Source organism: Oryx dammah, unplaced genomic scaffold (assembly GCF_014754425.2).
Source record: "Oryx dammah isolate SB20612 unplaced genomic scaffold, SCBI_Odam_1.1 HiC_scaffold_3, whole genome shotgun sequence".
Lineage (NCBI taxonomy): Eukaryota > Metazoa > Chordata > Mammalia > Artiodactyla > Bovidae > Oryx > Oryx dammah.
The window spans coordinates 59384407-59411373 of NW_024070187.1; the positions used below are offsets into that span (position 1 = coordinate 59384407).

At 39.5% G+C, this 26967-nt stretch overlaps 1 protein-coding gene across 6 annotated transcripts in view; it reads right to left on the reverse strand.

Annotated features, from left to right (window-relative positions):
- Positions 1–26967, reverse strand: part of APBB2 (amyloid beta precursor protein binding family B member 2) — a 376132-nt gene that overhangs the window by 158941 nt on the left and 190224 nt on the right. The gene's annotated exons all lie outside the window — the stretch shown is intronic.

Consider the following 26967-nt stretch of genomic DNA (forward strand, 5'->3'; position numbering starts at 1 on the left):
ATTTACTGTCAAAGTTTAAAAGGTTGATTTGGAATTTGATAGGGACAAAACATACTTCAGAACTTGGCCATGTAATTATAAAAAGCTGTTTCCTTTCTCAGTTCAGCAAATTTCTTAAAGTTATAAAATAATCAGCAGGAAGCTCTGATGGTTTGATTACAAATATCCTGAGTCATTTCTTTATTTTACTGTTCCTTGTTTTCTTTAGGTCATGATTTGTACCCTAAGGGATTAGAAGGTCTATTTCACAGGCCTTTTTTTTTTTTTAGATCTGACATTCCATTCTAATGACTAATTCTTTGAAACGTATTTAAAATTAAGATAGTCATCACTTCTCAAAATGAAGGATTGAACATACTGCATACAATTTGTAACTGGGGCATGAGAATTCTCACGGTGTTTCTGGCTGGTGATCACAAAATGGAAAAAGTCAGTAGACACGTACCACCATGTTTGTGACTGCCCCTGGTTCTAGAACTCTTTATTAAGAATGGTTCTGTGAGCCTCCCAAGATGAAATAAAAGCAAACAACAAACAAATGGGACCTAATTAAACTTATAAGCTTTTGCACAGCAAAGGAAACCATAAACAAAATTAAAAGATAACCTAATTATTAGAGATATACAAATCAAAACTTACAATGAGACATCATCTCACACCAGTTAGAATGGCCATCAATTCAAAAGCCTACAAATAATAAAAGTTGGAGAGGGTGTGGAGAAAAAGGAACCTTCTTACACTGTTGGTGGGAATGTAAATCGGTGCAGCCACAATGAAAAAGACTATGGAGGTTCTTTAAAAAACTAAAAATACAGTTACCCTATGATACAGTCATCCTACTCTTGGGCATATATCTGGAAAAGATGAAAACTCTATTTCAAAAAGACACATGTGCCCCAATGTTCATAGATTATTTACAAAAGCCAAGACATGGAAACAACTATGTGTTTGTCAACAGAGGAATGGATAGAGAAGCTGTGTGTGTGTGTGTATGTGTGTGTGTGTGTGTGTGTCTACCTATCTAAGAATGGATAAAGAAGCTCTGTGTGTGTGTGTGTGTGTGTATCTACCTATCTATATCAATGTATATAATGGAATATCACTCAGCCATTAAAAAGAATGAAACAATGCTCACTGCAACATGGATGGACCTAGAGACTACAAGTAAATTAGACAGAGAAAGACTAATATCATATATCACCTACATGTGCAATCTAAAAAAGGATTCCAGCACAATATATTTACAAAACCAACAGACACAGAACACAAACTGATGGTTATCAAAGGGGAAGCAGGGGATAAATTAGCAATTTGGGATTAATGTGTAACACTTTAGTTTATTAAAAATAGATAAACAAGGATCTATTGTATAGCATGGGGGAACTACATTCAATATCTTATAATAACCTATAACCAAAAAGAACCTGAAAAAAGATACATACACACATACACAAATACAAAACAGATCCACTTGGCTGTACACCAGAAACTAACATAACATTGTAAATCAACCATACTTCAATTTAAGAAAAAACAGAAGAAAAAAGAATGATTCTGTGATTCCAAGAACCTAGTGGATTCATCCTAAGCATGTGCTTAATGACCATCTCTCTGGATGGAGATGAATGGATGGAACAGAATGGAATTAAGAGTGGATAAAATCTAAAGTCCCTCCAAATTCCAAGTTCTACAGTCTTTCACTACAGTAAAATGAGACTTTACATTCAGACATTAGCATTCATCAGACAAAATGACTCTCTCCAAACTTCAATTTCCATGTCTGAAAAAAATGGAAACTATTATATCCAGGAATATTTTGTGAGCTGAATGAGATACTGGATGTGAACACACTGTTCATATAGTGGGCGAGAAACAAATGGTCACCATGACTAAGTGACTGTGCCCCAGGATGATTCAAAGCCAATTCTGACATGAATTTCAAAGCAGTGTCGTAGCTACACACACAGTTCAACAGTTGCAGAACCAGACCTGACCCAAGGGTGATATTCCTACTGCATTTGTGCTGAAAACCCTTATTTCTTTTCCTTCCCACTGTGGGAATTCAGTTCCCCAACCAGTGACTGAATCTGTGCCCCCTGCAGCAGAAGCAGCACAGAGTCGTAACCGCTGGACTACCACAGAAGTCTGAAAGTCCTTATATTTCGATACCCACTATATTCGAACGTAAACGATTAAAGCTTAATTCCTCCCAACAATCCATTTTTTTGGTTTGTAAACGCCAGACATGGTACACATACAATTAACATTACTGTAAAGAATGCTAAATAAATGGTTTTCTTCTCCTGTCCAAAATCTTTTCCTAGGTTTGTCAATGTTTATACAGCGGATGAGAAACAAATGGATTTTTCAGTAATACAGAAGAGAGAGAGGAGGTCGATAATGAAGACACCTTTTCTACCTCATTTACCACTGCACAGGATTAAGAGTCATGTGATCATTATTACCTGCTTGGATTTTCAAAGGAGGTAGCTATCCCATGATGCCTTGCCTTTCCCTGCATTTTCCAGGGCTCTGGGGCAGAAGGAAAGTCACACTCAGCTCAGACAAGATGCCTCCTCTCCTCACCTCTTCACAGAAGCACGTCAGAGTGAATATGAAAGATGCCTTCCAGAGGTGGATTTTTCTCTGCAGAAAGGGTTCATTTCCAGAAAGCAAAACCAAAATCTCTGCATCTAAAATCTATGCTTCTAAAAATTATGGCTTTCCTTTCATTATTTAGCTTTTATTAAAAAAACAATGTGCAGATGAGCTTAATGGAAATCAATAAAATGAAAGAGTTTTTAATTTCCCATGAGTCGACTAGAAAGTACAATTTTCCCCCAAAGCCATCCCAAGTGTGTTGGATTTTCAAACTAGCTACATATTTACTTTGTTGCTAATACTGTTTATTTATCCTCTCATTACTCTAGTAAATGATTTAGAGTAACTCACAGAAGTGCCTGCATCACACAGACATAAAACCTCCCACTGAATCCTGGTCTCTGCTATGCTGAGCTGTAGTGATCACTGTGTCACAAGGGCTTCATCTGAAGGGGGATGCATCTGCTCTCGGCGGGGGAGTGGGGGTGCTGTCACAGACGCCACATTCACAGAAGAAATAGCATGCCATTGCACTTTCTAATCCAACGGCAACAAAGATAACAATCACTGGGTATTCAGGAAGAGCAAATCCTGGCCTCACAGAGATCTTCAGTGGATTGTCTGCTCAAGTAGAAAAGGAAAGAAGAAAATGAAAGAACATATTTAGTTCAATACAGTCACTCAGCCATGTCCGACTCTTTGCGACCCCATGGACTGCAGCATGCCAGGCTTCCCTGTCCATCACCAACTCCCAGAGCTTACTCAATGTCATGTCGATCCAGTTGGTGATGCCACCCGACCATCTCATCCTCTGTCATTCCATCCTCCTCCTGCCCTCAATCTTTCCCAGTATCAGGGTCTTTTCCAAAGGGTCAATTCTTTGCATCAGGTTGCCAAAGTATTGGAGCTTCAGCTTCAGCATCAGTCCTTCCAATGAATATTCAGAACTGATTTCCTTTAGGATGGACTGGTTGGATCTCCTTGCTGTCCAAGAGACTCTCAACACCACAGTTCAAAAGCATCAATTCTTCGACACTTAGCTTTCTTTATAGTCCAACTCTCACATCCATACATGACTACTGGAAAAACCACAGCTTTGATTAGAGGGACCTTTGTTGGTAAAGTAAGTCTTTGCTTTTTAATATGCTGGCTAGGTTGGTAATAGGTTTTCTTCCAAGGAACAAGCGTCTTTTAATTTCATGGCTGCAATCACCATCTGCAGTGATTTTGGAGCCCAAGAAAATAAAGTTTCTCACCTTTTCCATTGTTTCCCTATCTATTTGCCATGAAGTGATGGGATCAGATGCCATGATCTTAGTTTTCTGAATGCTGAATTTTAAGCCAACTCTTCACTCCCCTCTTTCACTTTCATCAAGAGGCTCTTTAGTTCTTTTCTTTCTGCCATGAGGGTGATATCATCTGCATATCTGAGGTTATTGATATTTCTCCTGGCAATCTTGATTCCAGCTTGTGATTCATCCAGCCTAGCATTTCTCATGATGTACTCTGCATATAAGTTAAATAAGCAGGATGACAACATACAGCCTTGATGTACTCCTTTCCCAGTTTGGAACCAATCTGTTGTTCCATGTCCAGTTCTAACTGTTGCTTCTTGACCTGCGTACAGATTTCTGAGGAGGCAGGTCAGGTGGTCTGGTATTTTCATCTCTTGAATTTTCCACAGTTTACTGTGATCCACAGTCAAAGGTTTTGGCATAGTCAATAAAGCAGAAGTAGATGTTTTTCTGGAACTCTCTTGCTTTTTTCATGATCCAGCAGATGTTGGCAATTTGATCTCTGGTTCCTCTGCCTTTTCTAAATCCAACATGAACATCTGGAGGTTCACGGTTCACATACTGTTTAAGTCTGGCTTGGAGAATTTTGAGCATTACTTTGCTAGCATGTGAGATGAGTGTAATTGTATGGTAGTTTATACATAGTGAAGTCACTCAGTCGTGTCCGACTCTTTGCGACTCGTGGACTGTAGCCTGTCAGGCTTCTCCGTCCATGGGATTCTCCAGGCAAGAATACTGGAGTGGGTTACCATTTCCTTCTCCAGGGGATCTTCCCAACCCAGGGATCGAACCCAGGTCTCCCGCATTGGATGCAGACGCTTTATCCTCTGAGCCAACAGGGAAGCCCCACAACATACTAAAACAATGTCAATTATCAAAGAAGAGGTCCAAAGATGGATCTGAGAAATTAGTGCTCCAGAAACAGACCTCATCCCCCTTAGTGTTCCCTGCTCAAACATCTGACTTTCAATCACATTCTCAGGAAAAGTGAAAAAAAAAAAAAAAAAAAAGGAACATGCACTTCAAAAAGACAGATCTGGTGTAAATCCTCATCGTTCCAGTTGCCCAACTATGTAATTTTAGTCATAATTCATACAGCTTTCTGAGCTTCATTGGAAGGAAGGAAGGAAGAAGGGAGGGAGGTCTTCCCTGTAGCATTATGGTAAAAATTAAATTCCCTCAAGCTTGGATAGAGACTACCACACAGTAGGTATTCAAGAAATGGTGACAATTAACACTCCAGAAAAACATCTATTTCAAAGGCCGAAGCCTTTGACTGTGTGGATCACAATAAACTGTGGAAAGTTCTGAAAGAGATGGGCATACCAGACCACCTGACTTGCCTCTTGATAAACCTGTATGCAGGTCAGGAAGCAACAGTTAGAATGGGACATGGAACAACAGACTGGTTCCAAATAGGAAAAGGAGTACATCAAGGCTGTATATTGTCACCCTGCTTATTTAACTTATATGCAGAGTACATCATGAGAAACGCTAGGCTGGAAGAGGCACAAGCTGGAATCAAGATTGCCGGGAGAAGTATCAATAACTTCAGATATGCAGATGACACTACCCTTATGGTCGAAAGTGAAGAACTAAAGAGCCTCTTGATGAAAGTGAAAGAGGAGAGTGAAAAAGTTGGCTTAAAGCTCAACATTCAGAAAACGAAGATCATGGCATCTGGTCCCATCACTTCATGGGAAATAGATGGGGAAACAGTGGAAACAGCGGCTGCATTTATTTTTCTGGGCTCCAAAATCACTGCAGATGGTGACTGCAGCCATGAAATTAAAAGAGGCTTACTCCTTGGAAGGAAAGTTATGACCAACCTAGACAGCATATTAAAACGCAGAGACATTACTTTGCCAACAAAGGTCCGTCTAGTCAAGGCTATGGTTTTTCCAGTGGTCATGTGTGGATGTGAGAGTTGGACTGTGAAGAAAGCTGAGTGCTGAAGAATTGATGTTTTTGAACTGTGGTGTTGGAGAAGACTCTTGAGAATCCTTTGGACTGCAAGGAGATCCAACCAGTCCACCCTAAAGGAGATCAGTCCTGGGTGTTCACTGGAAGGACTGATGCTGAAGCTGAAACTCCAATACTTTGGCCACCTGATGTGAAGAGTTGACTTATCTGAAAAGACCCTGATGCTGGGAAAGATTGAGGGCAGGAGGAGAAGGGGACAACAGAGGATGAGATGGCTGGATGGCATCACCAACTCAATGAACATGAGTTTGGGTAAACTCCGGGAGTTGGTGATGGACAGGAAGGCCTCGCGTGCTGCAGTTCATCGGGTTGCAAAGAGTCAGACACGACTGAGCTACTGAACTGAACACTCCCATAAAGTGAGGATTGTCAATGGTGTTTCATAAATGAAGACAGTAAATTCCTAAAAGGTAATCAATGATTCTCAACCTTGTCTGCATGATGGAATTATCTGGAGAGCTTTGAAAAATATCGATACCAGAGCTTTAAACAAATACTGTTCACAGACCAATGAAATCAGAGTCTATGGTGGGAATGCCCCAGCATAAATAATTCTCAAAGCTAAGAGATTATATTGTAGGCCAGAGTGAGAATCACAGAGTTGAATCCTTAGCAAAGACAGTTCTACACCTTTTCTTATACTCATCCTATGTTTATCTGTCACACGTCTTTGCTACACCTGTTACACCAATAGTCTCAAGAGTGGGAGTGGTACAATATGGAAGCAACCCAAGTGTCCATCAACAGACGACTGAATAAACAATATGGGGAACACACACGAGATGGAATATGACTCAGCCTTAAAAAGTAAGGACATTCTGACACTTGCTAGACGTGATGCAACCCTGAGGACACTATGCCAAGTGAAATAAGCTAGTCACAAAAGACCAACACTGTGTGTTTCCAGTTACATGAGGCAACCAGGGGAGTCAAAATCATAGAGACAGCAAGTAGAATGGCAGTCTTCAGAGGCTGGGGTAAAAATTAAGGGGGTTACTATTTAATGAATACAGAGTTTCAGTTTTACAAGAGTTCCAGGGATGGGTGGCAGTGACAGTCACAAAAATAAAAGTGTACTTAATATAACTGACCTATAAATTTAAAAATTATTAAGATGGCATACTTTGTGTTATGTGTATTTTATCACAATTTTTTTTAAGTGGGAGTTGTGCAAGATACTCCACCAGGATTATAAAGAAAATATATCTTCTATTTACACTTAATTGTACTGTATATATATTTTTAATTTTAATTGGAGGCTAAGTACTTTACAATATTGTGATGGTTTTTGCCATACATTCACATGAATCAGCCATGGGTGTACATGTGTTCCCCATACTGACCCTCCCTCCCACCTCCCTCCCCATCCCATCCCTCAGGGTCATGCTGAATTTATGCATAAAGCATATTAGTATGTTGTAAATCTGTGGGGTTTATAAACACACACACATATGATCACAATGTATATTCAAATATCAGAGAGGACAATGAAAAAAGTTTGGAAAATACTTGATTCCGTAGGAAGAAATGTGAATCCCAATGCCACCTTAGAAGGCTGGCCTGAAACAGTAAAGTTTCAGGCTAGAAGAGGGCAGATGTGGAAGGAAGAAGGCCTTATAGCACACAAGCAACCTGAGCAACATAAGAGGTTCATCTGACGGAGCAAACACTGGATTTCCAACCCATAAAATCTATTGTAGGGTAAGTTCCATTCTGCCAGTGATAAAATAATAATTTAGACCAATGTTAATACCGAGTCAGAGGAATCACCAACAAGCATTGCTAAATTTTTTAGGAAACTAGGTATTTATTGATTCCTACCACGTGCCAGGAATATACTTTACATATATACACAATTTGCGTGGATTTTAGCACATACACTTTCCACATATTATTAGCTCAATCAATCATCACAGGAATTTTATGAGGAAGGTGACATGAACTCACTTTATAAATGGAGAAACTAAAGTCTTGTGTGTGTGCATGCTAAGTTGCTTCAATTGTGTCCAACTCTTTGTGACCCCATAGACTGTAGCCACCAGGCTCCTCTGTCCATGGGATTCTCCAGGCAAGAATACTGGAGTGCGTTGCTATGCCCTCCTCAGGGGATCTTACTGAGCCAGGGATCAAACCCACTTCTTATATGTCTCCTGCATTGGAAGGTGGGGTTCTTTATGGGCACCACCTGGGAAGCCCATATTTGACTCTAAATACCACTTTTTTTCCCACTACATGATCAGAATGTGGTGAGAGTAAGAAATGCATTTTCTCATCATAATCCAGTAGCTATACATGCATTTATCCAACAGTAAAAATTGTCTCACGAAATAATACTTAACCTAAAATGATAGACTTTGACTAGATTGTTACTCAGCATCACAGAAACATTCTAGCTGTATTAAGTGTCTAACCTGAGACAAGTGTTCATTTTACAAAAGTGCCAAGGATGAGTAGTGAAATTCATCCAAAGTTGATAATTAATCTCATGTAAGCTCGTGCCATGCCATTTTATACCAAAAAGAAAAAAAAAAAAGAACTTAGCAAATAGCTCAGCATTTCATTTGCTTACCATTTCAAACCTTCCAGACTCCCAAAAGGCTCTTGAGAGAACTATGCAAGCTCTTGGGAGAAATGCTTTGGCTAGACAAAATCCAGACCAAACATGCCATCACGCAGGAAATGCATGGTGGGTCCAAAGGCATCCATGTGGGCAAAGTAAGGCAGGTTAAACAGTGATTTATTCTAGCCCAAACTACATCCATCATTTTAAAACTATGTTTCACCATGTTACTCCAAACTGTATATGGCATCTTCTCTTCCACTTCTGCCAAGGAAAGCAAAGACTCTGAGATTCAGCTCATAAAGCTCTAAGTAGGGTTTATATGAACTATGAAGAAAAGTGGAGGAAAAGATAAGCAAGAAGAAATTCTGAATAGTGAGGGGAGGGTGGAGGGTTTAGTTGGCTGACTCTAAACAGATTTCCAGTAATTTTAAATCAGGTTCTGATTTTTAGATTTATTTGGCTTCCTTGTATTGATAGAGTCCTCTGGAGAATGTCTTGCACTCTGAAATGTTCATACCCCTATTAACATTAACCAGTTCTTTCTTAAGTGTAAGAATACAACTTACAAAACACTTTAAATGAAATTAGAGTAGGCCAAAGTAACTTATAATGAATGATCCTGATTATTTTTTAAAAAACATATGCCAAGAACACAGGAAAAAAATATACATGAAGTTGTAACTATAGTAATTTTCTCCTACTTCTTGGTACTGAGTCTGAAGTGATATGATTTTGTTTGTTCCTTTTTGGTAAATGAGGGGAGAAAAAAAGCAAAACGCACAGAAAAGCTCTAGACTTTTTAACTTCTCTTTCCAAGATAGACGCACTTTTTAATTTACAGCTTTGAAATTCTCTTTCCTGAATTATAGTTTATCCCTTGGTTTTCCAGGTTTCTTTTAGAATCTTCAGAACAACAGAAAGTATTTTCCAGCTGAAGATTCTACTCATTTCAGCCTTTCATAAGGTGACTGAGGCTTCTCTTAAGAATCTTCTTTGAGAATGTTCAGGATAGTCTGAATCAGAAAGTTATAAACCCTACCAGGTGATAGAACTCTACAACCAGGAGAACATTTGTTTTAATCCCGACTCTCTCTACTTCTGTCTCTCTCTGACACAGCACATACCATAAGTTCATAATGAAAGTAATGGTGTGAAAACTGTCAATTAAGGTAAAAAAAAATATCAAAAATAAAGCACCTTTGCTAACCTAGCTAATATTCAGAACACCTTTGCTAACCTAGCTAATATTCAGAACACCTTTTTGCAAATGAAAAGTATGATACTTCATCTGACTGGTTATCAACACAGATATTTAGTTCATTTTAGCAGCTACAGACTCCTGATACAATTCAACAACATCTTCAATATCTCCTGTAGAGTACTCTTGGATGACTCATAAATATCAATACAGAGTGAGACTAATAAGGGGCTTCCCTAGTAGCTCAGCTGGTGAAGAATCCACCTGCAATGCAAGAGATCCCGGTTCGATTCTTAGGTTGGGAAGATCCCCTGTAGAAGGGAAAGGCTACCCACTCCAGTATTCTTGGGCTTGCCTGGTGGCTCAGATGGTAAAGAATCTGCCTGCAATGTGGAAGACCCAGGTTCAATCCCTGGGTTGGGAAGATCCCCTGGAGGAGAGCATGGCAATTCACTCCAGTATTCTTGCCTGGACAATCCCTGTGGACAGAGGAGCCTGGCGGGCTACAGTCCACAGGGTAAAGAAACATTGAAACACTTGGAAAGTTGTTTCAATGAGAGCATGGGATGATGACTGGGTAAAAACACCGGGACTCTAGGCAAGTGACCCTGCTATGTGGCTGGGAGGGTCAAGGGCAGAATCCAGACCTCCTGATGCCCAGACCCAGGTGACCTCACCACCCTCAGGATGCACTCCTCTGTCCCATCTTTCCAATTAAGGTTGGTCCTCACAGGCAAAGACTGACAAACCAAACTCTACAGGGCCTTGAAGGAAAGCAGACCAGCCTTCAATTTGCCAGGACTTTATTAAACTGTATTCTTGTCTACACATTTAGTTTGTGTTTGTGTGTACAATCCTAGTCCCTCTTATGCACATCCAGTGCCATGCTGCATGCTCCATACACCTGACTCCATTTAATCCTCACAGCCACCAATGAGGCAGGCACCACTATAACCCCATTTTACAGAAGGAGAAATGCATGATGCTAAGTGATTCAGCAACAATCATCCATTAAATAAGGACAGAGTTGGGATTTTAAATATTTAACCTGTACGCAGCATCCAAGTTTGTGTCACAGACCCATTTCAGGGTCAAGAACCAGAGAAAAGACTTCCACTGGCTTAATTTTTGGAGCCTACAGTAATTAAGAACACCTCTTGCGTCTACCAAAAACAAAACAAAGCATTGTTTTTAAAAGGAAATGTGTTTAACATGCTTTTCATTAGAATTATAATTCTTGTTAAATTTTGGCAGATCAGTACTAACTGTAAGAGGAACATGGCATTTTCAACACAAGTGCAAGCCCAGACTAAAGCTGACTCTGTGTCAGAAACCTAGGTAGCTTCGAAAAAGCATGGACTCAAATTTCAAAGGAGAATCTTAGGCATTTCAAGGATTCTAGGTACCCTGAAGCATCAACCCAAGAAGAAAAGCAGGACATGGCAGACTACTCTGGTTTGATACCATTTAAACATAACATTTATCTGATTCTGCTTCACCTATGACATGATCCCCAAGCAACTTTCTACTTCGGTCTGGGTTTCCTGAAAGGTTGCCAAGAGGGAAAGAATGCCTAGACCTGTTGTTCATTCGCTAAGTCATGTCCGACCCTTTGCGACCCCATGGACTACAGTACACCAGGCTGCCCTGTCTTTCACTATCTCCTGGAGTTTGCTCAAATTCAAGTCTATTGAGATGGTGGTGCCTAGTTGTGTTGTTTAGGGTAAATCAGATCATGTTATTATTATTTCTAATTAGGAAATAAAACACTGGCATTAAGAGTGTGCACTGATTGTATAATGTCGAGAAATTCAGATCACAGAAAAATAGCCATTCTTATCAGAAATTAGTAAATTGCTATTTTCGCTGGAGTATTTCAGGCTCATGAACTCCATCCCTAAGAGACAGATCTGCTTTTAGAGCTTGTCAGCTAGAAAGGTCAAAAATGCCACTTGGTTAAGGACTGTTTGATGAACAGTGAAGAATTGATGCTTTTGAACTGTGGTGTTAGAGAAGACTCTTGAGAGTCCCTTGGACTGCAAGGAGATCCAACCAGTCCATCCTAAAGGAAATCAGTCCTGAATGTTCATTGGAGGACTTATGTTGAATCTGAAATTCCAATACTTTGGCCACCTGACGCGAAGAACTGACTCATTTGAGAAGACCCTGATACTGGGAAAGATTGAAGGCGAGAAAAGGGGATGACAGAGGATGAGATGGTTGGATGGCATCACCGACAAATGGACATGAGTTTGAGTGAACTCTGGGAGTTGGTGATGGACAGGGAGGTCTGGTGTGCTGCAGTTCATGGGGTCACAAAGAGTTGGACACGACTGAGCGACTGAACTGAACTGAGGACTGCTGGGTGTCTTACCTGGCACAGACTCTCAATGTTAACTTGTCAGTGGAAAAGAATGCTTGTCTTTGTACATGTGGCCCCTGAAGTAAAAATAAGAAATGGAATGGATCATCCCTGTGTTTAACAGCTCAACAGTAGCCAAATATGATATCTAGCCACTATTCCAGAAGTGTGGCAAAATCAGGTTTAATATTTAAAACGGGAAAAAGAGCAGACTGGTTCAAAGCATCGTAACTATTTCACTGTTATGTTTTTGAGGGCAGTCCTCTAACACCACTCAATCTGGTTAAGACACCATGTTTCCACTCCATCCTTATTCTCTAACTCTTCTAAATCTAAGTATGGTTAAAACAACACAGCAAAAGAACATTTAAAAGTCCCAGACCTAGTGGAAGAATTGTGTCCAAGTAGTGTCAAAACTCTAACTTCAGGACATTACCCTCTGACTATTGCTACAATGTCACAAACTCACACATTTAAAATAAAAAACAGCATCTTTCTACAGAACCTAATTTCCTCCACCCAGCCTCACTATTTCTGAAAACCAGTATCTTCTTAGTCTTCAAACTGAAAATCTGACTTTGATGCTACTCTCTTCTTAATCACCCATATCCACGAAATCACTGAACCCTAGAGATTCCTTTCTTCTACCTCTGTTCTATTTTTAAAGCTACTAGGGTCCATTCCTTATGGTCTCTATTGGATTACTGCGAAACTCTCATAACTGCCCACCTCCTTTGCCCTCTGACATATTCTAAGCACCAATGTTAGATGTACCTTCTTCAAACCCCACCTTGCAAATGACACTCCTTTTCAAATAACTATCAATTATTTCTCACTAACAAAAAGCAAGTTCAGAATTAAGCATTAGCATCCTCCAATATGGCCACCTACCCATCTGACCTCTCTCACAATTAACCCTTCAGAGACCCTCCTCTCCAACAAATCTGCTGCAAGCACTAACCATCACGTGGAGTGCAAAAGTTCCCAAAGGGATTCCAGGGGACTTCTGAGGTCAAAATTATTTTCATAATATTAAGATGTTATTTAGTCTTTTTCACTATGTTGACATGTAACTGAGAGCATATGCAAAAAATATGGATGAAATTGCTGGTATCTCAGCATGAAGCAAGAAAATGGCACAGACTGTACTAGAAATTACCATATTTTCAATAATATTATACATATTCCTACTGAAAACAATGCCAGCTTCACCTAAGAATGTCCTTGAAAGTGTAAAGATAATTAATTTCATTAAATCTCAACTGCTGTATACATTTCTTTAATGTAATTATTCATAAAGCACTCCTGTTGCACAAAGAAGTATGATTGTTGTTTCAAGAAAAAGCACATGGAACACACTTTAAATTAATAGAACCACTGATAGACAAACTATGGTTATTCAAACTTGAGTACTGGGCAGACATTTTCTCAAAACAAATGAGGTGAGCCTGTAACTTCAAGGAAAACAACTGACAGTATTTGTTGCCAATGATAACATATGAGCTTTCAAGCAAAAATCAGAATTTTGGAAAAACTCATAAGCACCACAGAGAGCCTGACAGCTTCTCAATAATTAAGGACTTTTCTGATGAGATAGGTGGTGAGATTAGAAATGTGTCAACATTTGGAACATCTTCATAACTCAAATCTACAGTTTCTAAGCCACCAATATATGGTTACAAAATTATGTGTGACAGACCAATGCATTTTAATAAAAGAGTACAAAAAGTTTATTATTATGGTTTCAGATTCTACACTGAAATTACCAATTATGAAGCTTTGATGTAATACCCTCCAAAAAATCCATAATTGCCTGAAAAGGTTATTTCTACCTATATATCTGTAATAGGCCAGCAGGATTTTATTTATCCCCTTCAACCAAAACAATTTACTAAGATAACACTAAAAAGTAGAAGCAGATAAGAGAACCCAAATGCCTTTAGTTAAGCCACACATTAAAAAGATTTTCAAATTAATAAAACAATACCACTACTCTCATAAATTCTTGTTGGTTTTTGGGGGAATTGTGCTTCATAAAACACCCTATTTTGTTAACATTAAAGGGTTTCTTAATTCTTTTTTAAAATGAGTAACTTTTCAAAATAGCTCAGCTTTAGTTTCTAATATAGCAAATATTGATAGATATAATCCACATAAACAAAAGACCTTTGGGTTCTTATAATTTTTCAAAGTGTAATGAGGTCCTCAAGACCAAAACAGGGAGAACAGCTCCTTAGAACCAACATTTCTTTTGATTTCTTCTAGGTTTTTCTGGATGTCCACTACTTCTTTACTTCTCTAAGCTCCCACCTTTCAATTTTCTCCTCTTCTTGTGTCCCAAGAGCACTTCAGGTCAAGAAATACCTCATCTGGAACTTCATGACCCTGATCTATTCTACATGCTTGGCAAAAATCTACCTGGTATCAACAACATACGTTTTGAGGTCAGTGTATTTGTTTCACGTCATTTTTTTTTTTACACACAAGCATATCCCAGGGATTGTTTATCCTGTATGCTCAGGATATGGCAGTGAATAAAACAGACTGGATCCTGTCCTTCTGCAGCTTACAGTCCAGTAATGTTACCACTCAGTGTGGTCAACCACAGTTATGAGAGAGCTTACTAAAAAGGCAGAATTTCCAACATTGAAAAAAAAATTATTTTAAAATTTTTAATGCAGAAGCTCAGACCTTAGCCGAAACCTACTGAATCATAATCTGCATTTCAACACAATCCCTAGGAGATTTTCCTGTACATTAACTTTGAGAAGCAGAGGATTTACTCATCCTCCTAATTACTGTGAACTTCTTAGATGTAAACTACTACATTTTTAATTTGCTGCACTGCTAGTATGAAGGGGCTTCCCTGGTGGCTCAAGTGGAAAAGAATTTGCCTGCAATGCAGGAGACCCAGGTTCAGTCCCTGGGTCAGGAAGACCCCCCTGGAGAAGGAAACAGCAACTCACTCCAGTACTCTTGCCTGGAGAATTACATGGACAGAGGATCCTGACAGGCTACAGTCTATGTGGTTGCAAAGAGAAATAATACAGTTTACTAATTACACTAATCATTCATTCTAACATGAGTACCCATTGTATTTCTGGGGATTAAAGACAACAGCAAAGGCAAAACAGCTTTTATCACCAAGAAAAGTTTCAGATGCACCCGCGCTCAGTAGCTAAGTTGTGTCTGACTCTCTACGACCTCATGGACTGTAGCCCACCAGGCTCCTCCATCCATGGGATTTTCCAAGCAAGAAGACTGGAATAGGTTGTTATTTCCTCCTCCAGGGGATCTTCCTGACTCAGGGATCAAACCTACATCTCCTGCACTGGCAGGCAGATTCTTTACCACTGTGCCACCTGAGAAGCCCAGGGAAGCCCTCCATCTCATAGCCAGCATTTTTTGAAAAGTTAGCTATCATTTCAATTATTGTCTTATCTTTGCTATGAGAGGAAGGTTTCAATCTCATAGCAAAGATAAGACAATATAATGATAGCTAACATTTCAAAAAATGTTTTCTGTGAGCCAGGTATTGTGCCAAGGGTTTTAAGTAACAATTTTATAAGGTCAATCCTATTATTATTTCTACTTTAGAGAAAAGAAACTTGGCACACAGAGGTTAAGAAAGTGATGGAACTGGGATGAAACAGGATGTTTGTCAAATCCAGAGAGAGGTAAATGCTGTAAGGTGGTAGTTAAAGATTTAATAGAATCTTGAGGAAGAAGGCTGTGAGTTCCTTGAAGGCAAGATTATGCCTCAATCTTGGAACCACCTAGAGAAATAGCTCAGTTCCTTGTACATATCAGGAACTCAGCAGACATTCATCAACTGATAGTATTAAGGTTAACCTACCAGCCTTACTAAAGGTACAGGTTAACCTATCACCCTTACTAAACAGTATCCTAAAAATAAACAGTCTAGATTTTACCAACCCAATAACCTTTAACTACACTGAAAATACAATGGACCTGAGGTTGAAAATGCTTCTCTCTGATATTTGATACAAAGAGTCCATTTTCAATTACAGCATGTAGAGGAAAAATAAACAGGAGACCGAAGGACAAGACAACTAAAAGCCACTCAGGAATCCTGAAGAAGCTGATGTTTATTCTGGGGCAAGAAAGAAGAGCAGGAGGTCACAGAATGTCTTGCTTGTCCATAGTGAGCAAAGGATGAAAGAAAATGTTGGTCAAAGGTCCCCCCAAAAACCCATCCCTGGGGCAGAAACTAAAGGAGTTATCCCATTACAGAGAAGTGTTCCTGTAGGCTTCTGATATCAGGTATCTCACTCCTCTCAGCCCTTGAACTTCCTTTGCTGCACTTCCCAAAAGCCCTTTCCCAATGGTTTGGAGTTGAGGTCATCTCTATTCTCTTACTTTCTGAGAATGTTACATGGAACTGCAACCATCTTGTCTTCTGGAGTACCCTGAGGAAAGGTTCTGTAGTTCTATTAACGCCATTCCACACATCAGTTAGGGATTAAGAAGGGTCTCATGAGCCAGTCATCTTGTATACCCAGCCATCTCACACACACACACACACACACACACACAATCTTGTGTAAGAAAACAGTATTCTGGTAACAAACAAATAACAGACCAACATCAGCTTTCTAAGCAAGCCATTTACAAGATAGAGATACTGCTTTAGAATATCCTAGATGTACCAATTGAGTACAGTGTTATATGAAGAATTCTTCAAATTATGCTGATGAAGAGAAATAATTGCCTAACAATGTCCTTAATGATATTAAAGAAGAGTCTTTGCAAAGATTAAATTCAATCATATTCAAGAGTAAATCTACAGATGGCAAAACAAAATGAAAAAAAAAAAAAAGGAAAACTCATGTACTAACGACTGAACTGACTTAGCAGCAGCAGCAGAATGTACTAATAAATATCACCTCCCTTCTTAGATACAGACAATAATGTTTTAGAGTCCCATTCTCTCACTTTCTGACCCTTACACATGGAATGTTGACTACATATGATTTTCTAATAGTTAATTGATTCAATCTTTCGGTTAAATCTGTTTGAATAGGAAGCTTTTACTTAACTGCTTTGAACCTAAGGGATCTCAGAGGGAAACACAACATAAAAATTAAGAGAGTAGTTGGTAACTACACTCACATTTATGAAAGCAAACTGGGTGTTTAACTGAGCCAGACTTGAAGCACAAAAAATTTATGAACCACCCACATCCTAGCTTTTGAAAAGCTAATGTTTTCCCTCCGCTAACCAGATTAACAGATGGAGAACTCTGAGAAGTCATCTAAAGATGTCTTTGGAAATTTTAAGCATGTTTTGCTTAACAGTTCATGTCACGCTTTATAATTCCACCAGAAGGCATGGGACTGTGACTAGGATGACTATGATTAAAAGAAGTCTGTAGGTGCAGGCATGCTGCTACTATAGCATTACATGCATGCAGCTGTATCAGGCAAGACCAACTGTAGCCAAGTTCTTTCTGCTATAATAGTTTCATGTGAGTGTTTATGGCTGAGTCCACCAACACTTAAAGCAGGGGTCCACAGGCCTAATGTATTAAGCCCCGGAAGACAGGACCCATCTAAAGGCTGCCACTGATTGGGGACTCCATGGCATTTGAGTCCAGCATTGAGAGATATCTGGATTAAGGAATGGGAAACTCCTATTTTTATGTAAAAGCTACTAATTTCTAAGCATTGGCATCTAATTCAAAACATCATCTGGTAGACAAAGCCTGTCTATGGGTTTCCTGTGCACTCCCCAGGATTACCCATTTGTGATCTCTGAAACTTTCACGGCATCATATTGCCTTTGCATTGTCTCACAGTTAGGGTCACAGTTTTCCTTTTATACTCTGCACAGCTCCTAAGAACATACTGTATGTTTGGTAAGCAGTATCTCTTAAACAGAGGTAAGAAAGCATGGCTACAGCTATACCCCAATTTAAAAAAAGGAAGAGAAGTATGGTTGCTACTGACATCCCCGTGTCTCTGATTTTAAGTTTGGATCCGAAGGAATAACACCATCTCCATATAGCCACATTCCCTGAACTATCCTGTTCAGAACCAAGCAAAACTGCTGACCGTGAAGCTTTACTAGGTCTTTATCGGTTTTTTGTTTTTTTTTTCCCTGCCCTTTCCATACCCACCCACCCATCTTGGTTGGGCTTGTGGTTTCAGATTCACCAGTATCAGTTCCACACTTAAGTTCCTTCATTGAAGAATTTGGACAAAAGCTATCCCAAATGATCTTGAGGTCCTTTGCAGCATCCTCTACTCACTTATCCATTCTGACAAGATCTGCAAGTATTAATTTTCCTTTCTGAAAAACTTGAATACAATAATTCCTGCAAATATCCTTTCACAGCTCCTCTGTGTTGCATAGTAAGAAATTACCTACAAAGGTATCCATACTGGGTTGGACAGAATTCCCCTAAAATTCATATCCACTCAGAATCTCAGGATGTGATCTTACACGGAAATATGGTCTTTGCAGATATAATCAGTTCTTGGACTAGGATAGGCCCTAAAACCAACGACTGCTGTGGGAAGACACAGGTAGACACTGAACTGATCCAACTACAAGTCAAGACATGCCGAGCACTGCCAGGACCCAGCAGAAGCATGGAAGAGGCAAGCAAAAAGCCTTCAGAAGAGCACGACGCGACTGATACTTTGATTTCAAACTTCAAGCATCCAGAACTGTGAGAGAATAAATATCTTTCTTTAAGCAATCAAGTGTAAGGCAATTTGTTGCAGCAGCCCTGAGAAACTGATAAAACACGTAAACATCTCTCCCCTTCTTTGCTTGAAAACTTAACATTGCCCAGGATCTGAGGATGGGCTTTACCTTTTCATACTTCCTCAGGCATAACATGTGAAATGTGACAAAGAACCCAGGGGCACATCTCAGAAGGTAACTACATGTATGTATGTATGTATGTATATGTGTGTGCGTATGAAGGGGGTGCTTCCTCCAGGGAGACAAGAAACTGTGTGTGAGCTATCTGAGGTTACAGGCTGGTTCTAATTTAATTCTATGTCTCAGGTACCTAGCACAGTCCACAGAGTAGACTTTTAAAAAATAACTGCTCTGTGTTTGTATATATGAATTAATGAAAAAATTAATTAATTAAAACAGAGCAATGGTGAACAAACTCACCATAAATCTCTTTATGTGTTTATTAACTTTAGGTTCTTTTGTGAGAACAATAGGTTAGGAGAGAATGTTCATGATGAAATTTGACCAGAAAGCTTCCGAAGGTGGCCAGTAGTATTTCTGTCTCTATCATCCACTAAATCACAATCTTAGAGGCTACATGCCATTCTCCAAGGAGGCATCACTTGGCACTTCTGGGAGCCCCTCACACAGGGTTACTAGAGGACTCCATCCAGTTGTTTCCTAAGCAGCCACTGTCTTTGCCCACATCCCCCTCCCCAAATGCTAAGCAACTTGTGAAGCTGGGTTCTAAAATTTTGATTTTCAACATGCCATTAAAGCAGACATGAGAAGGGGGGGGAATCATGAATTACACTTCTTCAATGGGCTTCCCAGGTGGCTCAGAGGTTAAGAATCTGCCTGCCAATGCAGGAGATGCAGATTTGATCCCTGGGTCAGGAAGATCCCCTGGAGGAGGAAAGAGCAACTCACCCTAGTATTTTTGCCTGGAGAAACCCATGGACAGAGGAATCTGGTGGGCTATATAGTCCATGGGGGTCACAAACAATTGGACATGACTGATCGACTAAGCACACACACAGTGATTAATTTAAAAAAAGAAAAGAAAAGGATTCCTTACTTTCTATCAGCTCTGAAGAGCAATGGTCTCCTGCAGGTCTTCATTTGTCAAAAACCTATTCAGTCTTCAGCACAGACAACTTAATACCTGAACTTCCATATCCCAAACAATTAAAGTTTCTTTCTCCTCTAAGCTCCCTCTATCCCACAGCATGCCAGCATTTCGTAGCTCTTTCCTGGTTCCATCTTGAATATACCAACAGTCTTGTGTTCATGACTAGACTGTTACAACTTTTGTGGCCACTCATTTCATTGTATCTATTTTTACCATGTGCCCTGAAGTACCTCCTATAATACTTTATAATGGAAAGCAACCAAAATCTATCTTATCATTCAATTGTGTATATATATATATATATTCTAGAACTTTCCAAAAATAATTAATTGAGCAAAATAATTTTCTTCCTTAAGTTCATGGGATGAGATAAAAAAGTCTTTTTATCCATCTGAGCCCCGAGGTACTAAAATCTAATTTGGAAATCACACCATCCACCCAGAACACAATCCATCCGAGCTATTTTAGAAACATTTCACATGTGTCTTCTTCAATTCCTCCTGTCACATCAGGGAACTCTCAATTGAGATGACAAGACAGAAAGGCGAGTGAATCACTACTGGGTATTTAAAAGATTAAAATGAATGCAGCAGGACAAACCAACTGAACACTGAGCCTTTTCTATATTCTGGATTTTTTTTTCCTTTAAGGGATGGGAGCTTTCAAAAAGCAATTAAAAAATACTTTATGTTTGAAATTGCCAAAATCTATTGACAGAAAACTTAAAAATTTCTAAAAACTGTTAATAATATCAACTTGTCCAAAGCTCTAACACTCTTAAGCTAGCAAAGGCCAGAAATAATTAGTGCAGCCAACTGTGTTGACATAATTAGGTTCGTGCCTTGGCTTTTGCCCTCAGCAGCTATCCAACTTGCAAGAGTTCCACTTTGCTTGCCTTAAGACTGGAAACCAATCAATTTAAGACATCAAAGGATTTAAACTCTTAAGAAGTACAGATCAACTCAGAATGAAATCAACTCAAAAAGTACGCAGGTAAGTGAAAACGAAATGGTTCTTTTTTCTGGCTGCTCTGAATTGTAGACTTATGGTAGCTCAGCTGTGTAAAGAATTTGCCTATAATGCAGCAGACCCCTGTTCAATTCCTGGGTGGGGAAGATCCCCTGGAGATGGGATAGGCTACCCACTCCAGTATTCATGGGCTTCCCTGGTGGCTCAGACAGTAAAAAGTCTGCCCACAATGTGGGAGACCTGGGTTCAATCCCTGGACTGGCAAGATTCCCAGAGGAGGCCACAGCAACTCACTCCAGTATTCTTGCCTGGAAAATTGGGAGCCTGATGAGCTACAGTTCATGGTGTCGCAAAGAGGTGGACACGAATGAGTGAGCGCAGCAAAGAGACATCTAATACAAAGAATGTTTGTGATGGATTGAAATGCTGGCCCCAACTCATCATCTCTCCCTGGAGCCTAGAATAAAATAAGAATCACCCTATCCAGGTGTTCTGAACAACTATTTTATATAAGTTGTACTGACTTTTTTTTGGCTGCACCATGCAGCATAAGCAGAGATTAAAAACTTTTTCTGTTTTTACAACTAGACTGATGTAGAGAGTACGCACATTTGTGGTCTAGCTCCATTGACCCAACTAGCAAACAGATAAGGTTTATGGAGCTTGTCACTATGTGTTACCTACTGTGAGAAAAAGTTTGTATCCACACATGATAAAGACTTTGCCCCTGCTTTCATAGAGCTCCAAGTCCAAACAAAAACCTTTCAGTAAGGTTACCAACCTCTGAGAGGAATGTGGTAACTCGAGACTTGGAAATATTGCCTTGAGGTACAGAAAATGGACTTTCAACAGCTCAGAGGGCCTGGAAAGGTTTCACAGAGGAGCTAAGAGTTGAGGTGAAACTCAACTGCTTATAAGAATGAAAAGATTCTCTAAAACATAATTTTCCATCTTCTAGATTATAAAGATACTCTGGTCGAAGTGTAAAAAGTCTCATGTATTCAGCCACTGGGGCCACAAGCCAAGGTCTCAAAACTATGATACAGTGGAAAAATGTTGGATGCTGTGTCTAGAGACCTTGGTTCACATCCCAGCATGGTTGCCTGAGTGTGATAAAGTCTCCAAAAAAGATCTGGAACACAGAATTTCACTGTGCCTTCCACAATGATTAATCAGTATCCCTCCATTATGAAGCAACATTTTCAGCTAAGTTATAAAATAAGTTCAGTTCAGTTCAGTTGCTCAGTTGTGTCCGACTCTGTGTGACCCCAAAGACTGCAGCACGTCAGGCCTCCTTGTTCATCACCAACTCCCAGTGTTTACTCAAACCCATGTCCATTGAGTCGGTGATGCCATCCAACCACCTCATCCTCTGTCGTCCCCTTCTCCTCTTGCCTTCAATCTTTCCCAGCATCAGGGTCTTTTCAGATGAGTCAACTCTTCACATCAGGTGGCCAAAGTATTGGAGTTTCAGCTTCAGCACCAGTCCTTCCAATGAATATTCAGGACTGATTTCCTTTAGGATGGACTCCTTGCAGTCCAAGGGACTCTCAAGAGTCTTCTCCAACACCATAGTTCAAAAGCATCAATTCTTTGGCTCTCAGCTTTCTTTATAGTCTTACTCTCATGCCCATACATGACTACTGGAAAAACCATAGCCTTGACTAGATGGACCTTTGTTGGTAAAGTAATGTCTCTGCATTTTAATATGCTGTCCAGATTGGTCATAACTTTTCTTCCAAGGAGTAAGCATCTTTTAATTTCATGGCTGCAGTCACCATCTGCAGTGACTTTGGAGCCCCCCTAAAATAAAGTCTGTCGCTGTTTCCACTATTTCCCCATCTATTCGCCATGAACTGATGGGACCAGATGCCATGATCTTCGTTTTCTGAATGTTGAGCTTTAAGCCAACTCTTCACTCTCCTCTTTCACTTTCATCAAGAGGCTCTTTGCCATAAGGGTGGTGTCACCTGCATATCTGAGGTTACTGATATTTCTCCTGGCAATCTTGATTCCAGCTTATGGTTCATCCAGCCCAGCATTTCTCATGATGCACTCTGCATGTAAGTTAAATAAGCAGGGTGACACTATACAGCCTTGATATACTCATTTCCCGATTTGGAACCAGTCTGTTGTTCCATGTCTGGTTCTAACTGTTGCTTCTTGACCTGCATACAGATTTCTGAGGAAGCAGGTCAGGTGGTCTGGTACTCCCACCTCTTGAAGAATTTTCCACAGTTTGTTGTAATCCATATAGTCAAAGGCTTTGGCATAGTCAGTAAAGCAAAAGTAGATGTTTTTCTGGAACTCTCTCGCTTTTTTTTTTCTTGTAGGTCTTCTTAGAACTGTTCAGCTTCTTCAGCATTATTGATCAGGACAGAGACTTGGGTTATTGTGATATTGAATGGTTTGCACTGGAAATGAACGGAGATAGATCATTCTGTCGTTTTTGAGATTGCATCCAAGTACTGCATTTCAGACTCTTTTGTTGACTATGAGGGCTACTCCATTTCTTCTAAGGGATTCTTGCCCACCGTAGTAGATATAATGGTCATCTGAGTCAAATTCACCCATTTCAGTCCATTTTAGTTCACTGATTCCTAAAATGTTGATGTTCACTCTTGCCGTCTCCTGTTTGACCACTTTCAATTTTCCTTGATTCATGGACCTAACATTCCAGGTTCCTATGCAATATTGCTCTTTACAGCATCAGACTTCACTTCTATCAGCAGTTACATCCACAACTGGGTGTTGTTTTTGCTTTGGCTCCGTCTCTTCATTCTTTCTGGAGTTCGTCCTTCACTGATCTCCAGTAGCATATAGGGCACCTACTGACCTGGGGAGTTCATCTTTCGGTGTCCTATCTTTTTGCCTTTTCATACTGTTCATGGGGTTCTCAAGGCAATACTGAAGTGGTTTGCCATTCCCTTCTCCAGTGGACCACGTTTTGTCAGAACTCTCCACCATGACCCATCCGTCTTTGGTGGCCCTACACGGCATGGCTCATAGTTTCACTGAGTTAGACAAGGCTGTTGTCCATGTGATCAGATTGGTTAGTTTTCTGTGATTGTGGTTTTTCAGTCTGTCTGCCCTCTGATGGAGAAGGATAAGAGGCTTATGGAAGCTTCCTGATGGGAGAGACTGACTGAGGGGGAAACTGGGTCTTGTTCTGATGGGTGGGGCCATGCTCAGTAAGTACCTAATATCAAGTCAAATAAAATAAGTACCCAATATCAAAATCAGACATTGATTAAAATATAACATCAAATGATTTACTCACTACATCAGGGCCATTTGGGGATATGTAGAAGACTTCCATTTTTATTCAATTAATCATTATTTACTTACCAGTTCACCTACTGTATTTCAGGCATGTCATGACAGTACAAAGATTAAGACAAATCACCAATCCTTTCTCTTAGGGTACAGAAAGTCCTAACTAAAATCAGAGACCAAAATATAAGTAATTCATAATTAAGAGAGAAATAAACTTTTATATCCCACTGCTATACCAATAATGATTATCACTAATAAAAATAAACACTAATATTTATTAAGTTCTTGCTATATGCCAGACAGTGTTCTAAGGGCTCTTCAAAGATGTCTTCACTTAATCTTCACACCAGATCTATGCTAAAATATTACTAGCACCCACTTTATAGTTGAAAGGCTCTGCGAACTGCCTACATGGAACCCAGCGGAGATCTGAACTCAAGCAGTTGACTCAAGAGCCTGTCCTCTCAATGTTAAGTTAATGAAGCATTAGGCCCACTATCACACCATCTGATTTGGTTTTCTCTGTGTATATCCTGCCTTTGTACACATTAGTAATGAACCAAATTTTGAAAATGGCCATTCTATAGGATATAGTCAGTTTCATACTCTATATCTTCAATTTTATTAAGCCCCTATGAAAAATCATCAAGTTTCTTTCTCTTTTTTTTTTTAATGGCCACACTGCGTGGTCTGTGGGATCTTAGTTCCCTGACCAGGGATTGAACCCAGGCCCACAGCAGTGAGAGTGTGCAGTCCTAATCACTGGACCACCTGGGAAGTCCCAAGAGGTATTTTTTCAATGGGAGTTCACAAGGGGCTCTGAAGAAATTCCAAAAGAATTCCCAAATATTCATTTTTGAAGGGATGGCTTCTAAATTTGTTTAAAAAACCCCTCAGTCTCACAGCTTGAGTTGAGTCACAGCTAACACATTTTTCCAAGCACATCTAAATCAAAATGTCTATCCTTAGTGACCCATTATGGACCATCACCATACTGTCATCCTTACTCTAAAACTCAAGGTCTTCAAAAGTGACTTGAAGAATGAAAAATAAACCTAACCCCTCAACAAGTTAGAAAACTCTAATCCAGTACACATCACATGCCAAGCACTCTAATGGGTTCTGTAGAGAAACTCAGCAGCAAGTAACACCGGGACACTGAGCAAATGAGCAGTGAGCCGAGGAGACCCTGGAGAGATGAACCGAGCCAGTGCATGGGGTCAGTTTAAGCTCTGTGCTCTTTGCCAGCCCTTACTGACACCAGCATTCAATAAGCAAAGGGGTTGGGATAGAACTACCCTAAACACTCAGCATCAGGGGAATTGTTAAACCACGGAGCTTTAAGAGGGTGGAAGAGCATGATTAACACTTAAATTTAGCCTGAGGTAGAACACCGCTATGTCCTGTTATGGATGATCTGCAAAATACATACTTCAGTGGAAAAAGCGAAACATTCATAAAATAATGTCAGCCAGTTTTTAAATTTTTTACCATGGAAAATTTTGAGCCCACAAAAGTAGAGAGAACATAATAATAAAGCCTTATGTACCCACCTTTAACAAGAATTAGCTTATGGACAAATGGCATACATGTGTTATTTCAATAAGAATATATTATACTATATATTATTCTATGATATTCTAGTATGTATCTCGAAAAGGTAAAGACTCTTTAAAAATATTATGAAATAGGGGGAAATTATAAAGTTTATTATAAATGTGGGTATATGCCTAAAATGGCTCCTGAAAACAAAATGCTTAAAAAAAAAAAAAAGTAGTGGTTTTCATTGGAAAAAAGGCAAACAGAGTGAGGAACAGGAGAGACTTGACCTAATACATTTCAGTAAGATTTAAAGCGTAACTACAACAGGAGCACTGTGCTCAGAGAGCAGCAGAAAGGCTGCCATGACCTGAGGAAGGCACGGCCTCAGCGGAGGGCGCTGAACACACAAGGGCAAGTTTGAACGTGAGATACTCAAGGAGTCGTTTATATAGATTCAGACACTGGCAGGTGACAGTTTCCATTGGCTACAGGATATGAATTCTCTACATGTAAAAAGTAATAGAGAGTTGTGAACTCAATGACATTACTAAACATAATTATAATTCCAATAATGTGCAGGCTCAGACATTTATGAGATGAAATGGGCTCATCTCAACCTCCCTACTGTAATATATCCAGCAAAAGGAAGCTGATGAAATCTATCATGTAAAGCACTGTGATTTTAAAGGGCACTTCAAAAAGCCTTTTTTTCTTTTTTTAAACAAGGTAATGTCTTATTTTCTCCTTCTCTTTTCCTATCTGTAGTCCTTGTAACTTCTCTGCCTTATAGGTTGGGAAAATGTCATTTCCTTCCCTGGTGGTTCTATCTGTAATATCTGTATCACATTAACACAGCCTTGGGAACCACTAGATGCAGGGTTAGGGTAAAGAAAGAAGCCTTTGTGAGTGCTTGTTTACAGTGAATTCAGATACAATTCAGTTCTCCAATCTTTTAACCTTATGATCAGTAAAAAGGGGACTATGAGAAGATGAGATAAAAAGTAGCTCAGTTTTAGGATCCTGCTCATTTCTGTGACAATTTTCAGTTCTGTGAAAAATCCAAAGATGTTACAAACATAGACAAAAGTCAAGAAAGACTGGTCTCAACTAGAGTAGTTAAAATCCAAAACTTCTGAAAATATATTAAAAGAAACACCACTTTCTCACTTTCAAATATCACTTGCACAAGGCTAAAAACATATTTCCCAGTAAAGGTCAAAAAGGAAATGTCTTTAATGAATAGACTTTCAACTTCTTAAACTTTAAACTTTTCATTAGCTTGAGCATAAGCATGTTTTTCTGAGAACTTTAAAAATAGTTGTTCTCTTTCTCAAG